Genomic DNA, 12,152 nt, shown 5'->3' with positions numbered 1-12,152 from the left:
CAGACTGTCTGCACCACTCTGCATTCCCACCAACAGGATGGGAGGGTTCCCCTTTAAGCAGAACATTATCTGCTGGCAATTTCATAAGAGGAAACAAAACCTCTGCGAGATGCACCCAGGGTCAGGCAAGCAGTTGCAGAATTCACCCCAAGGCTCCTGACGCCAAGCCCCTTGAAGCCACCAGCATGCCACTATCCAAAAGAATTCCCAGACTCTCCTTCTGACTCCACCACCAAAGAAACTACAGACAGAATATGGCACCTCAAAATATCGAGATAATAGTAAAACTAGAAAGTCAAGCTCAACTTTTAAACAGGAACAGGCCCATTTGGATAATTTTGAATTTTCCCTCCACCCTAATTTTAACTCTTCTGGTGAATAAACTAATCAATGATGAAACATCACCTTTGTCAAATGACATCATCCAAGTCTGTATCAGATGAAAAAAAGCCACCTAACTCTAGATGCTGGCCACTCAACCATATCTTAGGCCCAATTGAATAAACATTGTTAGACGAAGGAACAAATTAGATGTTACAAACAGGCACAGAGTGAATCTCACCTTCCCTTTCTAATAAAAGAGGGTTCCTAGGAAACAGATAGTCAAAATACATTTGTAAGCAATAAATGGACAGAGAAATTGTGATCCCCTGCAAAGTTCTACCTGCAGGGAAACTAAGTAATTCTTGCACCAAACCCAGAATGCTGACAGCTACTTCAATTTTACTTTGTGGCTCAACTAGAGAAAAGAGAAAAGCCCAGGAGGTTTTGGGATAATGAGAGGTTTTACCTCCAGTCCTGACATAGATAGGACATTATGCCAAAATAGCTGTGTTTTCTCTGAACACTGGCGTCCTGTGACAAGCTGCCTCCCTGACTCAGATGCTGACGTTCAAAACCTCGAGTCTCATGGAGCCAGAGCAGAGAAGTGCTGTCAGCTGGGGAGAAGAAGGCACCTCTGACCTAAAGCCTGCACACCTGCTTCGGTTTCTGGACGAAGGGGCAACACATACTTGTTGTTTAGCACTAATTATCTTCATTCTCAATAGACCAATGACCTTGCCTTTTCTGGAAAGCAGACTTACTCTTCTAAAGAAACCCTCAATTCGTCTATTCCCAATGCAACTAGAGTGGGGTCTGGTTTACGCCCGCCTCCAGGCCCCCACCTGGAGGATTTTCCTGCATGATTCTAACAGCCAATTACCACTAACTCGGGGGCACACGGGGCATAATGCTGAAGTTGGGGGATGGCTCTGGGGCTTGCTACTGCCACACCTGTGCCTGGGGGACCAGGGCACACCCTGCTGAACTCGGGGTACTGCTCAAGATGCATCACCTGCACTGTGTCAGAGAACCGGGGGACACCCCACTGAAGGTGGGGATTCTGTGAGGTCCTTGCCCGCACTCTTCCCGGGGAACAGGGGAAACCCTGAAATTCTGCAACCCATCCCACAAAAGCTCAGGTGAGTGGGCGCCCTGGAGTTCACGGGTATGGGGAATAAGGCCAGTTGAGGACATGGGGCGGAAGAGACTTTAAAGGGAAAAAGAAAACTCACCTGAGTCCCCACAATGAACCCTCTCCACGTGCCCTTCCAGAACCCTGCCTCCCACCTGGGGCGCACCCTACCCCCCGACCCCCACCCCGGGGCATGCTGCTCACTCACCAGCCCGGACCTCCGCAGGGCAACTCTCTCTCTCCCAGTGCCCCTTCTTCTGCCCCAGGTCTGCAACCCGCTGCAACTCTGGGACCGCCCACAGAGACGTAGCTCCACCCCCAAGCGGTGATTGGTCGGGGAGGGTGGTGCCCTAGCCCCTTGGATGCCGGGCAACCCGCCCTCAAGCCCCTGGAACCCTGAAAGTGCAGGGGGTCCAAGAGGCGCCTCCTCTACTCAACACCCAGCACAGGCATGGGTGGGGTCGTGGGCCGGGCTCCCCCCACACACCTGGCCCCTTCCAGGGACCCCTCTAGCTGCAGACCACCCTCAGCGTCCTGCCCCTTCCCTTTCTGCACCAGCCCTCCCTGCTGGGGTGTGCCTGGTTCTGGGCAAGGTCAGTGGCTCTCAGACCCTCCAAGGCTTGGGCTTTAGGACATGCAATGATTTCATGCATTTTCAGTATGTACATGTCAGTATGACTTTAATCTTATGGGAGCCAAAGAGGTTCTTGATTTTTTCTTATCTTCATGTTGGCATTTTTGGTTATTGTTTTCTTCTCGAAACAGATGTACAACATGTGCTTGGGGCAGAAATAGGGCCCATGCTTTGAGGTTTTGCCCAGTCATTTTGAGCCGGGTAAAATGTTAAAGGATAGCTTCCCTGGGAGCCCAGGATCAGGGCCCACAGATGATATAAGATAAACATTACTTTTATCATTATAATTGCTCCTAAATGGAGGAATTTGAGACAAAAGCACCTTTCACAAGAGTACCAAGAAATCAAAATGATGCCCACAGAAGGCTACCTGCTCCATGGTCAGCACAGGTAACAGAAGTGTTCACAGTCTCTGGACTCCTGCCCTTCTCCTGCCCAAATCTCTGAAGCACACAGACCACTTAAAATCAGAATTGTAGAACTGCTAGACACCTTAGAGATGTCTGGCACCATTCCCTTGGACTACAGTATAAAACACAGTAGCTCATTGTCACAAACTAATTTCAACATGAAGTGCCCCCTGGATGCACTAAGTTCTTTCTCTGCAAATGTTGACTAATGTAAGTCACAGTCATACCAGTTAAACACTACGATGGCTGGGAAGTCATCGCCGGTAAGGGAATATTTTAGCCTTGTTTATAAGCATTGGCTCACTTTGTAGAAGAGGCTGAGCTGAGTGTTTTTAAATACTATTTCAGGTACAAGAGACGAGTTAAGATGGCGGAGGAGTAGGGGACCCCTTTTTCACAGGTCCCCTGAGTCGAGCTGGATAGGTACCAGACCAGCCTAAACAACCACGGAATCAGCCTGAGACGCAGGAAGATACATCTGGATCTCTACAAATGAACATCTCCAGCGCTGAGTATTGAGGTACGAAGCGGGGAGCCGTGAAACCGGGCACAGATATCGGAAGATAAACGGAAGGGGGAGGGAGCCGCCGCGTTCGGGCGCCGGGAAGCGGCAGCCACCTGCACGGGGGGAGCGGGCGCACTCACAGAGGGCACCCGCGAGAGAGCGGACTGAGACCGGTGAGCCGGGAGCGCGCGCCACCAGGCATCTCGCGGAACCCGGGAATCCCGTGTGCTCACGGGATCCAGACTGAGACCGGGAGCTCCCGGAGCGCATGCGGGGCAGCTGGCAGCTGGCAGGCCACCTGCACGGGGGAGCGGACGGACTCACGGTCGGCACCCGCGAAACAGCAGACTGAGACCCTGAACCGGGTGCGCGCGCCACCAGGCTTCTCACGGAATTCCTGAATCCCGGTGTGCTCACGGGATCCAGACTGAGACCAGGAGCTTCTGGAGCGCGTGCAGGGCGGCTGGCGGTTGGCGGGCCACCTGCACGGGGGAGCGGGCGGACTCGCGGTCGGCACCCACGAAACAGCAGACCGAGACCCTGAACCGGGTGCGCGCGCCACCAGGCTTCTCACGGAACTCCGGAATCCTGGTGTGCTCACGGGATCCAGACTGAGACCGGGAGATCCGGGAGCGCGCGGGGGCGGCTGGCGGCTGGCGGCTGGCGGCATTAGAAACACAAAGGACAGAGACGCGCCTGCCCTGGAAGGGAGGGCAGGGACGCCGGGTGTGGGGCGCACATCCCGGGACGCTACAGGGTTGAGCAGCACCAACAGTAACGGAGTTAAAGTGGCCAGAACATCGGTGGAGAATGGGCCGCAATCCCTCTGTTCTGTGACAATTCAGCCTCTGCTGCTCTGACTCTCAGAAGAGGCACAGCAGACCGCCAGAGAAAGCCGCCAGGGAACAAAAGCCTGGAAATACCGGCTCACAGCGTGCCCACCCCCATCCCCCCTCGCGGAAACTCTACCCAAACAGGGTTGCCTGAGTATGGGCCTGGCAAAATACAAACTCTTAACAAGAGAGAACAAAACGGATGGTTACCAGAGAGGAGGAGGTGCATAGAGGGATGAGTGAAATAGATGAAGCGGATTAAGAGGACACTTTTCTGGATGACCACTGAGTAATATATAGAATTACTGAATCACTCTCTTGTACACCTGAAACGAATGTAACACTGTATGTTAGCTCTACTGGAATTAAAATAAATTTTTTAAAAAGATTTTTCTTTCAGGAACCTCTTTGAAAAAGCTTTTCCTCTGCAATGTGCATAAGCCCTACTTGGGAGGATTCACTCTACAATAATTATTCATTCTATGCCTCGAATTCAGATTTCACTGAGTTCTTACTGTGGATCCCAGCCCACGGGAGCCATGGTCCTTTTCTGTCCAGGCTCAGCACCTATGCCTTCAAGATTGGAAGTAGAGACACATGTCACTTCACAGTCCAGAAAGCTATTATTGTTTCTGTTTCAGTGTGAGAGAGTCACAGACTTTGGGACAGGTTTCCGAGCAGGTTTATTATGGATCCTGGATCTCTACTTCAATGTTCATTACCTGGATCCATTTGGCTAATAGGTTCCCTGTGGATGGACTTGCTTCCAAGCACATACATGGAAGATGCAAAGGTGAGTGGGCTTGGTGCGGGACAGGAAGAAGACCAAAATCAGACAAGGGTCCGACCCCTCCCCTGATCCAGGAACTGCTACAGGAGAGGGTATGGGAGGTAGAATCCATGCGAAACTCCAAGGTCACCAGCTGAACACAGGAGGCATAGGTCAAGGGATCTGGAGATGCAGGGGTTGAAGGCTGCTCTGAGCTACCTCTGGGAGGAAGGGAGGGAAGGAATGGGGAGACACTGCCTGCCCCTGGCCTATGCCAGCTGCCCACCGCTCCGACACGCATCAGTCTACACAGCTGACACACAGCCTGGGCTCAGGATGGGCTGGCTCGGGTCCCTCAATCCTCAGTGGGACAGCTGGCCCCAGGGCTCAGCGACAGGCTGAGGGAGATGAGAGGGAAAGCTGCCCCACCCAGGTCATCCCCTCCTTGAGCAGACAGCCCTTCGGAACTGCTAAAAAAAAAAAAAAAACCACTAACGGCGTTGAAAGACATGCCATGGATGAACTAAGGCATAGAGATATGTAAAATAACATTCACTTTTAAGTTCAGAGCTGTCATCTCAGGAAGTGGGGAGAGCTTCCCTGAAGAAGACTGAGGGGAGGGCAGGCCATGCTGAAAAGGGAGACATGGCTCTCCTGATTGGGGACCTGCAGCCCCCTTCCAGGGCAGGACATCATCCTCGCATCACACGAGATCCATGGAAGTGTTCCATCAGGGCCAGATGTTTGTCTCGAGAAGGCTACCCTGGCATCGGACTGCACAGGGCACCAGGGACGAGGGCCAGATGGAGGACGGACAATACCCCGGAGGCCATGGGGCAAGAGCAGAGGCACACGACCTTGAAGATGATGATGAAAAGCAGGAGGTGGCAGCATGGAGCCGGCCCGAAAGTGTCATGGGAGCAGTGCCCACAGCTACACTGACTGGGGGCCTTCTGTGCCAGGTGTGGCTGACTTCAGTGGGCTCCAGACTAGTCCTGACCACAAGTCTAGGAAGTGTGCACCACCCCCGGCCTCCTCTCCCCTTGCAGCTGCTAGGAATCACGGTCACAGACCCTGGTCAGCTTTCGTGGAAACCAAGCAGTGGCTCCCCCGCATGCTGCACCTCTGGTGGTGGTCCAGTGCGACCCTCGTGCCTGGCCAGACACTGATGTCTACCTGTCTCCACACAAATCCACAGACAGGAGGGTGTCCCTGAATTCCACAGCACCTGATGAAACAGATCCACGGAACCCAACACCCAGTGGGTCACTCGGGACCTCACCTATGAGGTCATGGAGCTCACCATACCCTATTTCCGTCACTTCCCACAGAAAGCCTGGTTCTGATCCCCCACAATACCATACATCCTGGTTGCTGACCTGGGGTCATGCCATGAACCCACATGGCACCTTTCTTTTAGAGAAGCCTATGCCTACACCTCCTAGAAAATATTTCTAATGAAGTACAAGCCCATCAGGACTACGGTGTGAACGGTAGCACACAGCCTGCATGGTAGTAGTCAGTAATTCTAACAAGGGTTAACCCCACCCCCCGTCTCACAAAACCTTCCTCCGTCCCCACGGAACTCATGGTCTGCCCTCAGAAAACCCTCCAGGAAACAAACCTTTCATCTGAATGCTCTCTTCACCTTCTGCTACAAATCTTGTCCAACCACAATGATATGAAACTAGAAATCAGTCTCAAGAAAAAAATGGGACAGTCAAAAACAGGTGGAGATTGGGGGGCCTGGGTGGCTCAGTCATTAAGGATCTGCCTTCAGCTCAGGTCGTGATCCCAGGAGCCTGGGATCTAGCCCCGAATCAGGCTCCTTGCTCAGTGGGAAGCCCGCTTCTCCCTCTCCCACCCCCCTGCTTGCGTTCCCTCTCTCGCTGTCTCACTCTCTGCCAGATACTTAAATAATCTTAAAAAAATATGTGGAGATTTAACAACATGCTACTGAACAACCAACAGTCAAAGAAGAAATCAAAAAAAATTTAGAAGTACCTTGACACTGATGAAAAAGACAACCTACAAAAACTTATGGGATGCAGCAAAAGTAGCTCTACGGGGGGGACGTTCATAGAAATTCAAGTCTTCATCAATCCATGAGAATGCTCTCCAATAAACAACCTGATTTCTGTGGTAAAGAAGTAGAAAAAAAAAAACAGCAAACAAAGCCCCAAATTAGTAGAAATAAGGAAATAACAAAAAGGAATGCATAAATAAATCCAACAGAGACTAAAAAGACAAAAAAAAAAAAAAAACCACACAATGAAAATGAGAGCTGCCTTTTTTGGAAAGATAAACAAAACTGACAAACTTAGCTAGACTCACCAAGAAAGACAGAGGACTCGAATGCAATCAGGAAAGAAAGATAATGGATTCCTGTCGCATATCAAAATCAAAAGAACTCTTCAACCTTGGACACAACAACTTCTTGCAAGCCACGTCTCTAAAGGCAAAGGAAATAAAAGCAAAAATGAACTATTGGCACTTCATCAAGATAAAAAGTTTCTGCACGGCAAAGCAAACGATCAACAAAACAAAAAGGCAACCTACGGAATCGAAGAAGATATCTGCAAATGATATTACAGATAAAGGGCTGGTATCCAAGATCTATAAAGAACTCCTCAAACTCGACACCCAAAAAATGGGCAGAAGACACAAAGAGATACTTGTCCAGAGAAGACATACAAATGGCCAACAGACACATGAAAAAAATGCTCCACATCACTTGCCATCAGGCAAATACAAATCAAAACTACAATGAGATACCACCTTACACCAGCTAGAATGGTTAAAATTAACAAGGCCGGGGGCACCTGGGTGGCACAGCGGTTAAGCGTCTGCCATCGGCTCAGGGCGTGATCCCAGCATTATGGGATGGAGCCCCACATCAGGCTCCTCCGCTATGAGCCTGCTTCTTCCTCTCCCACTCCCCCTGCTTGTGTTCCCTCTCTCGCTGGCTGTCTCTATCTCTGTGGAATAAATAAATAAAATCTTGAGAAGAAATTAACAAGACAGGAAATAAAAAAAAGTCAGAGAGGATGTGGAGAAAGGGGAGCCCTCTACCACTACTCGTGAGAATTCAAGCTGGTACAGCCACTTTTGAAAACAATATGGAGATTCCTCAAGACGTTGAACACAGAGCTATCCTACGACCCACCAATTGCACTACTGGGTATTTACCCCATAGACACAGAGTAATGAAAAGAAGGGGCACCTGTATCCCAATGTTCATAGCAGCAATGTCCCTAATAGCCAAACTGTGGAAGGAGCCAAGATGTCCTTCAGCAGATGAATGGACAAAGAAGATGTGGTTCATCTATACAATGGAATATTACTCAGTCATCAGAAAGGATGAATACCCACCATTTGCACCAACGTGGATGGACCAGGAGGGGATTATGCTAAGTGAAATTAAGTCAAGCAGAGAAAGACAATTATCATATGGTTTCACTCCTATGTGGAATGGAAGGAATAGCATGGAGGACATTAGGAGAAGGAAGGGAAAAGTGAAGGTGGGGAATGAGAGGGGGAGATGAACCATGAGAGACTATTGACACTGGGAAACAAACTGAAGGTTGCAGAAAGGGAGGGGTAGGGGAATGGGTTATCCTGGTGATGGGTATTAAGGAGGGCACGTGTCATAATGAGCACTAGGTGTTATATGCAAACAATGAATCCTGGAACACTACATCAAAAACAAATGAAGTACTGTAGGGTGACTAACATCATTTTAAAAAAAGAGAAAGATATGAAATCCATACAGGAAAACGGTCACTATTTGCAAATGACATGAAATCCCAAAAGATTCCACAAAAAAAAAAAAAAAAAAAAAAAAACTGTTAGAATAAACAAATTCAAGAAAGCTGCAGGATATAAAGTCAATATACAGAGACCTGTTGTCTTTATTTTTTTTCAGATTTTATTTATTTATTTGACAGGAAGAGAAAAAGCACGAGCCGGGGGAGTGTCAGAAAGACGGAGAAGCAGACCCTCGCTAAGCGGGGAGCCCAACACGGGGCTCGATCCCAGAACTCTGACCTGAGCAGAAGGCAGACGCTTCACCTATGGAGCCACCCAGATGACCCAACTTCTTGCATTTCTGTATACTGATGACACACTTTCGCAAAGAGAAATTAAAAAAGCAATGCCATTTACAATTGCATCAAAAAAAAAAATCTAGGAATAAAAGTAACCAACAATGAGAAAGACATAGTACACTCAACACATGGCAGAAAAGAAATGAAAAACATGTGTGTCGAGGGGGGCAGAATGTATGGGTCAAAGATTTGGAAGGCAACACAAACAAATGGAAGCATACGCCATGCTCCTTAACTGGAAGAGTTAATTATGTGAACATGTCCATCGTACCCAAAGCAATCGACAGATGTGATGAAATCCCCATCTGAATTCCAGTGGCATTATTCGAGGAAATAGAAAACAGTCCTCAAACTTGTATGGAATCACAAAAGACCCCAAATACCCAAAGCAACCTGGAGAAAGAAAGGTGCAGTCAACACACTCCTGGATTTCAAGCTAGATTACAAAGCTGTTGTCATCTAAACAGGATGGTACTGGCAGAAACACAGACACCAGGTCAGTGGAACAGAACAGAAAGCTCAGAAACTTACCCACACGTAGATGACCCTAACTTACGACACAGCAGCAGAAGATATGCCATGAGGGAAGGACTGTCTCTTCAGTGAGCGGTAACAGGCAAACTGGACACTAAATGCAGAAGAATATAACTGGGTCACTTTCTTACACCACACACAAAATTTTTAATGGATGAATGATTTGAACATAAGACCCGAATCCATAAACCTCCAAGAAGACACAGGTACTAAGTCTCTCGACATTGGTTTTGGCAAAGAGTCTTCAGATCGGACACCAAATGCAAAGGCAACAAAAGCAAAAATAAACAAGTGGAACAACATCAAACTGAAATCTTCCACACGGCAAAAGAAACCATCAAAAACTTAAAAGGCCACTGACCCAATAAGAAAAAAATATCTGCGAATCATATGTGTGAGAAGAGGCTAATATCCAAAATGCACACAACACTCATACAAATCAAAACAAAAAAAAACTGTATAAAAAATGGGGTGAATATGTGAATAGATACTGTCCAAAGATGGCACACAGGTGCCAACAGACAGAAAAAGTTGTTCGACATCACTGAGCATCGTCAGGGAAACATCAGTCAAACCCACAATCGGCTATCCCCTCACAACTGTTGGAACAGCAATTGTCCCAGAGACAGACACCAGGTGGGGTCAAGGGCGTGCAGACGAGGAGACACTGTGCGCTGTTGGTGGGAATGGAAATTGGTGCAGCCACTGTGACAAACGGTATGGAGGTTCCTGAAAAAATAAATACAACTACCACATGACCCAGTAATGGCTCTACTGAGTATTGATTTGGAGAACACAAAAATACTGCCTCAAAAAGACAGATGCACTCCCACGTTCACTGCAGCATTATTCACAAGAACCAGACATGGAAACACAGACCTTGGGGGCCTTATGCCAAGTAACTCAGACACAGAAAGACAAATACCAGATGCTCTCATGTACATTCCACGTGGAATAAACAAATACTGAACACATAGATACTGAGAGCAGATTGGTAGGTGCCAGATTCGGGGATGGGGTGGTAGAAACGGGTGAAGGTGGTCCAAGTCTCAATGTTTGAGTGAGAAAATCCGACAGTCATGAAATGTTCTGTCCAGCATGGAGACTAAAACTAACCCCGCAGCATGGGGTATAGGTTTCCCTGCTCTTTGAAAGTACAGGGCTTCTGAGAAACCTTGCACAGCAGAAATGGTGTAAAGAAGGGATGACCGTTCATTTACACGGAAAAATTGGACAGTGTGCTCAGACTCCAAGATTCCTTCTCTTTGGCTTTTCTTAGGCCTCAGGACACAAGTTTCTAACGGAGGCCCAGCATAAATGAAGATAAAGCACAGCAGAGGCTCACAGACACAATTCAAAGTGCTGGTGGCTGGATGCGGAGAGCGGTTCCCAGCGGAAGGAGCTGGTTGGGGTGCACGCCGCCTCTGTCGTGCTTCTCCCCAAAACAGATGCTGAACGCGATTCTCACTGTTCACCTTTTTTCATAAGAGGGAAATCCTCTTTAGGTCTCTTCCTCTCACTGAAGCTGGGTAATAACGTAGTTCTTTCAAGAAAGCCAAGTGTCTTACTGTGAACGTTTAAAAGCTGGGGGATACTTGTACTTGAGCATTGCTGAGGGAGGAGATGTGAAAGGTTCTCCCAGACACAAACCTCAGCAGATCCACCGGGAAAGGCACCTTCCTCAGCATGCGGAACACGGACTACCTCCTTACCCCAGAAACCCTCTCCTTCCCCTCGATCGGGACAACCCACAACAGCTGGGAGTTACCCCAATTCCTCCGTTCTCCTGCTCCTAATAGCTAACTCATCAGCAAATCCTGTGAGCTCCATCTTCAAAATGGACCCAGAATAGGTCTAACCACTCCATCCAAGGCCACCTGTCTGGTCCACAGTGCCTGAGTTCCTGGAAAAGCTTCGTCATTGACCTGCCTTGCCATCTTCAACCCTCTGTCATCTGTTCTCAACGCTGTAGCCACGATGGCCTAGTGAAACAGGGTCTCATGGGGTTATAGCCCTGGAATGGCTTTCTGTCGCCCTCTGTCACCTCCCTGAGGTCATGTCCTAAGCTGTCCCCTGTGGCCACAGGGCCTTCTTGCTGCTCCTGGACATATCTGGAATTCTCCTGCCCCAGAGCCTTTGCACATGCTTTCCCTTCTGTTTAGAATGCTCTTGATGTGTTCTCACTCGCCTTCTGAGAAGTCTGAATAGGAGTGACAGGGACAGAAGGTGAGGCTGTGTGTGTTGGGTGAGGCTGGAGGCCCAGAAAAAGGTTTTCTGCCAGCTCTCCACCTGTGCCTCACTTGTCCTCAGCCAGGAACTTGCACACAGCCCTCACCTGTCACAACTCTCACACAGGAGACCCACAGCCACCCCTGGAGCCCACCCTGCCCACACCCTGCTGCAGAATGCATTCAGCTCTCCTCTGGGACCCCTGTCAGCTTTACCCAGACCTGGAACTCCCCCGTCTCCTGCAAAGCTCCCGGATTCCCCCTCTTCTTGCAAAATCACACTGGCGCAAGGCTTTCATGAGAAAGCTATAATGCTAACTAATGAAAGGTTCACACCTACTTTCCCCTTCTGTTGCCTTTCTCTCCTTCTGTCCTACCTGTGCAAACTGTAACATATCAGTGGAACATGAACATGCTCTGAGATCTGAATCTTTCATTGCAGCTTTCTGAGGACTCCTTATGTGATAAGAAACTAGTGTATCTTACAACAGGGTGTTTTACAACTATCATCTATAGAACAGTACAGCCCAAATCACTACAATTTTACCTCACTCTTCATGAAGCAGAACACTTTTTCCTTTCTTCTTTTACTTAAATTCCAGTTAGTTCACATGCCATGGAATATTCGCTTCAGGGGTAGGATTTAGTGATTCCTCACCTGCATACAGTACCCGGTG

Source organism: Ursus americanus, chromosome 35 (assembly GCF_024610735.1).
Source record: "Ursus americanus isolate L20-20 chromosome 35, mUrsAme1.1.p, whole genome shotgun sequence".
NCBI lineage: Eukaryota > Metazoa > Chordata > Mammalia > Carnivora > Ursidae > Ursus > Ursus americanus.
The sequence above is the reverse complement of the archived record's forward strand: the minus strand, read 5'-3'. Positions refer to the sequence as shown.